The 5942-nt window shown below is 39.8% G+C and overlaps 1 non-coding gene across 1 annotated transcript; it reads left to right on the forward strand.

Moving 5' to 3' along the window:
• The first annotated feature begins 4911 nt into the window (after positions 1-4911).
• Positions 4912-5018, forward strand: LOC120274285. Its single transcript, XR_005540815.1, has one exon. It is a non-coding gene; the product is annotated as a small nucleolar RNA R71 (small nucleolar RNA).
• Positions 5019-5942: the final 924 nt, after the last annotated feature.

Below are 5942 nucleotides of genomic sequence, written 5' to 3' on the forward strand. Positions count from 1 at the left end.
GGACCATTCATCGCTCATATCAAACACATTTCTAAGTCTGACATGTTTTACAACAAGCCAATCTCTATGCCTTTCATCCTTTATATAAAACACTATCTTAACTTGCAAAGCCAATACAAAAGGATCATCAAGTATATTGCCCCCTTTGTGTGTCAAATGCTCAAAATTCACGAGAGTCAGCCAAAAGTTGTTTTTCTCACAATCTTTGTTGATATCAATCCAATTACACTTGAATCAAACAACATTATATCTACCAGAATATTGCAACTGAATAATGTCTGTTAATGCCTTGAAATAATTAACCTTTCCTTCAATAGGTTGTTTATCTTGTAGTAGCATAACTCATTGCCTTAGCAACTAAAACAACTCCACTATTTTGATTTTTCAAGAATTTCTCTCATACTTTTGTATGAAACTTATAACCATGTATTAGATAACTAGTATATCTCCTAACAACTTCCTCTGGACAACGAGCAAGACATTTAACATGATCTGTGATAATTGTACTTCTTTGCTGAATCAAACGTGTAACCTAATTCAATGTTACAATGTTATAATATTTTCTTACTATATAATTTAGAATAGAAAAACTAACATAAGAATATTATACATACCCAATTGTGAAACTATTCATTGAAAGTTCTATAATGAAGCTAATCCATCTCATATGGTGATAAGCGAGATGCACGATAACATTTTCTAAGCAATTCTTTATGTTCCCTATTAAATTAAAAATATTATTATTAGAATTACCTCAAGAAGAATTTTTTAATTAATGATTCATAAAATATAAATTTCATATAAAATTAAAATATCTTACCATTGAAATGGAGCAACTTCATCACAATTGAATAGCACATACCGATGTGCTTGTTCTAATATTTGTTTGTCAAGAGTTACTCTTTTCACCCTTTTACATTTCTTAACATTGAAACCTTGCTGCCTTTTCTTTCCTAATGGATGCCCTTGTGTTTTGAAAATAGAATCTTCTTGTAAATCTGTTAAATTTTCATTTCCTTCATAATTCCGAGTGGGTCGATTAAATTTCATCACCACTCGTACTAAGTACCATGAACAAAATGTCAAACACTCTTGTGATAAATACCCTTCAGTAATTGAACCTTCAGGATGAGCTCTATTATGCACCAAAGATTCAAGTACAAGAAGAAACCTATAAGAAAAAAATTGAACCACAAATTTTGTATACATTTTAATAAATTCCAGCTTGCTAAATAAAAAATTTAAGGAGAAAGAAACATGCCTTTCAATGGGGTACACCCATCTATAGATGACTGGACCGGCAATTTTCACTTCACTTGGCAAATGAATTAGCAAATGCACCATAATAGGGAAGAAAGAGGGAGGAAAAAAAAATTTCCATTTCACACAAAAGTGTAACAACTTGTAAATCAAGTGCCTCTAAATCATGCTCATTAAGAACCTTAGAACAAAGTTCTTTGAAAAAATGACACAAATCAATTATCACTGAAGCCTCATTGTTAGGTAAAGATCCCCGGATAGATATTGGCAAAAATTCTTGAATAAGAAGATGGCAGTCATAACTTTTTATCCTTATTATTTTCTATTGTTTAAGTTGCACACAACAAGAAAGATTACAAGAGTATTCATTTGGGATTTTCATTTCCTTAAGGACCTTTAGAAAATCATCCCTTTTAGATGAAGTCATTGACAAGATCCCCTTGCGTATATCCCGCAAGTGCACGGGTTTGTCGAAGTAATAATTCCGGGTGAGCGGGTATCGAATCCACAGGGAATAGGGAATAAAAAATACTTAATTCGATTCTTAGCTATGTGAAAGATCAATGATGATAAGTGAGACAATAATTCAATTCTCAACAATAAAAATAACAAGTAAGAGAGCAAAAGTAAAGAAAGGGGGTAAGGCAATAAATAAAGAAAGGGGGTAAGGCAATTTTCAACAATAAAAACAACAAGAACCTTCTATTATGCTTCCTAATCAATGGAATGGTGAGTCGTGGAAATCCTTAATTACATAGTCCCAAATCTAAGGTCAACTATGCCTAACTCTATACATGTCCCGGAGGAGAGATTAGATAACCTCTCAACCTCGCACTCGTATAGAGTTGCAATGAGCTCTAGAGATTCCAAGTGATAAATCTCTTCCTAATTATAGACCTAACCCTTTGGTCCAGGTGGAAGGTCCCTAACCACGATTAAGCCCTAGATACTAAGATCACCTCAACGCTTCACTCCGTTGCACGCGCAACTAAGCCCCAGCAGAAGTTCATCCCTTAGACCATTCACTCTATTATGGCCGCAAAGAACTCGAGGAACGGAGGTAAAATCTATCACGTTGGAGGGGAAAGGGGACGCTCATGTACCTCTTGACTCACCTTCTCAACCCTCTCCAACCTAGCTGTATCTAACGCTCGTGGTGTGTCACTCACTCACAAGGTTACCAACGCGAATTCTCAACCCTAATGTCACTCTAAGGGAAATGTTCATACAAACAAGCATTCAAGGTTGGAACTCACAATCAACATCAATTTATTGAAAGCATAATAAAAAGATTCAAAGAAACGAATACATCCTAGGGTTCACACATACCCAAGTACCCACTAGGGGTTTAGCTCTCCATGGAGCTAAGTACAATCAAAGAAATAGAATGTAAAAGCAATGAATCCATAAAGAAACCCCATCGATAGTCATGTCGATGGTCTTGTGGAAAGTCCTCTACTTGTCGTCCAAGGATTCCCTTATCCGGTATAGGATACGCCTCGACGGAAGCTCCCCTACCAAACTTCTTCCTCAGGAATGACGATATCGGAGCCATAGAACCTCTCCAAAACCTTGGCCAATACCCTTCAAAACCCTAGCCGAATCCCTCTCTCAAGTTGGGGAAAAGATGGAGAAAAGAATACTAAAATCGGGGCTGATTCGGCTTTAAATAGGGCTGGAATTGGGCGACTACACGGGCGTGGATGCTTCATGCGCCCGTGCGGAATTTCCACACGCCCGTATGGATTCTCTGAACTTCTGTTTCCTCTGCCGATTGTGAACAGTGCTGCTACAGTGCTTGCTACTGTGCCCTGCTACATTATCCAACCTGAATAGCTTCCCGAATCCATACTTTCATCGGAGTAATGCAAACGGCCACACGTTCACGTCGTGGATCACTTGCTTCTTCAATGATATGCAAGTTGGTGGAGCTCTTGTTCTATGTGCATAAGTCGGAATGCTCGAGTGTGACTGCCTTTGTGCCCCTCCAAATGGATGTGCCAAACTCGAATACGAAGAGGTTGGCACACACTTCATAGGTGGTAGCTCTTTCCACCCAACAAGCACAAATGAACAATAAAACCTTTTTTTTCAGAATTTAACACAAGAAACAACTATAACTAGTCCCTTTAACATCAAACTTGAGTTTCCAAAAGAGTTTAAAGAGTGAATAGTGCACTAAGTATAAATCGGGCAAAAATTCCTAGAAATTCAAGCAAGAACTAGAGCATGAAAACATTCAATGTTAGAAATTCTCTTAAACTCAAGAATACAATCCTTGCAACTAAGGTGAACCGCCATTGGCTATCTGAGCATATAACAATCAAGAACAATAGAAAAGAATGTGTGCACTATGAAACTCCCCCCCACACTTAAGTTGTACATTGTCCCCAATATACACATGCAAGCTCACTCAAAATAATATCGTTCAAAAGCAAATGTAGGAGAAGCAATCAAAACAATACTCCCCTGACTCCTAGTGTTGCGTTTAATGAAGCTAATTCCATGGGGGTAGTGTTACGACGGGTTGTGAAGCTCACACGGCTAAGTGCCTAAGCACCTTGGCCGTGCCGATGACTAAGTCTCAATTCCCAAGAAGACAAGACCATCTGCACGCATACACGAGGGGGTTTATTGAAGCTCAATAAAAACAAAGTATCTCGAGTATATATAAAAGATAGACAATTAATAAAACTCGAGATGCAAAATGAAAATAAACTCAGAAGGAGTACCCTTTTTGAGTGAACAAGTCTAAAATAAAATGCCTAAAAGAAAAAGAACTAAAAATCAAATGTCGGTGTCGCCCTCGGGCTCAGGTGCTGCTGCTGCTACTGGTGAAGATGCACATGGTGGGTCCACCGGTGCCAGGGTAGGGGATGAGGGTGCAGGAGGAACTGAGGAGTCCTCGGCAGCAAGACAAATGATAAGGCGACGTCGCGCTCTAAGATCTGCTGTAATATGTAGAAACGTGCCATGAACTCTGTGTACTGAGTGGTTTCCGTATTCCTAATCTCTGCAATCTCGGCTCGAGCCTCAGCTACCTCAGTCCGTATTGCGGATTGTATGAATCTAGTCAAGTGCTTCTCTAGGTCACTCATTCGGGTTTCCAAACCTGAGACTCTGTTTTCCACCTGAGGGGCTTGTTGTTGTTGTTGGAAACCCGGTGGCCCCATGGCCTTTTGTGGACCCTGATTACTCCATGAAAAATTGGGATGATTCTTCCAACCCGCATTGTAGGTATTGCTATATGGGTTTCCTTGAGGTCTCATGCCGTTACCTACAAAATCAACATTCTCCACTGAAGAAACATCACCAATAGAAATTGGACAATCGGAGGGAGCATGTCCTCCACCACAACCGGTGCAATTAGTCACTGCCGCCACTCTATTTGAAGTTAGAAGATCTAACTTCTTACTCAAATTCTCCATTTGAGCCGCCAATGAAGTTACCGCATCTATTTCATGGAGACCGGCCACCTTTTTCTTCTCCCTAGCATTCCATTGGTAGCTGTTTAACCCCATTTCTTCAATCAACTGTCGAGACTCATTGGGAGTCTTGCTACCTAAGGTACCTCCTGATGCCGCATCCAAGAGTTACCTTGTACTCGGGTTCAAACCATTGTAAAAGGTTTGAACAATCATCCACCCCGGGAATCCGTGTTACGGGCACTTCCTCAGGAGCTCCTTCAACCTTTCCCATGTCTCGAATAGAGACTCCAATTCCAACTGAACAAAGGATGAGATCTCATTCCTAAGCTTTGCTGATTTTCCAGGAGGGAAATAACGAGCTAGAAAAGCTTCCACCATCTCCTCCCACGTGGTAATTGACGCTCTAAGTAACAAGTGTAGCCACTACTTCGCTCTCCCCTTTCGAGAAAATGGGAAGGCTCTCAATTTGATAGCATCATCCGTCACCCCATTTATCTTCAGCATATCACACACTTCAAGAAAGCTCTCTATGTGACTATTTGGATCCTCATCGGCCAAACCATTGAATTGTGCGGACTGCTGCAACATGTGGATGAATGCCGGCTTCAACTCAAAGTTCTGAGCTGTAATCGGGGGACGCACAATGCTCGACTGTGTCCCCAACACTGAAGGTCTGGCATAATCGGATAATGTTCGATGTTGCTCATTCTATTCTGCCATGTTTTCAGATTCTTCTGCTTCCAAATCAGCTAGATTAGGCTGTTCTTGTACAGGCTCTTTCCCTTTTCTTCTAAGTGTACGTTTAAGCTCAGGATCTCCTTCAATCAATATTGAGGGATTCCCTCGGGTCATAACCTGAAGCTGCAACCAAAAAAAGAAAGAAAAAGAAATCAGAACGATGATAGAATAAGAAGATATGAAATAGAATGTATGGTGAAATAGCTAAGAAAACAAAGTGCAAAGTATCTCTAAACGCCTATTCCCCGGCAACGGCGCTAAAAACTTGACAAGATCCCCTTGCGTATATCCCGCAAGTGCACGGGTTTGTCGAAGTAATAATCCCGGGTGAGTGGGTATCAAATCCACAGGGAATAGGGAATAAAAATACTTAATTCGATTCTTAGCTATGTGAAAGATCAATGATGATAAGTGTGACAATGATTCAATTCTCAACAATAAAAACAACAAGTAAGAGAGCAAAAGTAAAGAAAGGGGGTAAGGCAATCGATAAAGATGAGGTACTCGGATAATGCT

This window comes from Dioscorea cayenensis, chromosome 12, assembly GCF_009730915.1.
Source record: "Dioscorea cayenensis subsp. rotundata cultivar TDr96_F1 chromosome 12, TDr96_F1_v2_PseudoChromosome.rev07_lg8_w22 25.fasta, whole genome shotgun sequence".
NCBI lineage: Eukaryota > Viridiplantae > Streptophyta > Magnoliopsida > Dioscoreales > Dioscoreaceae > Dioscorea > Dioscorea cayenensis.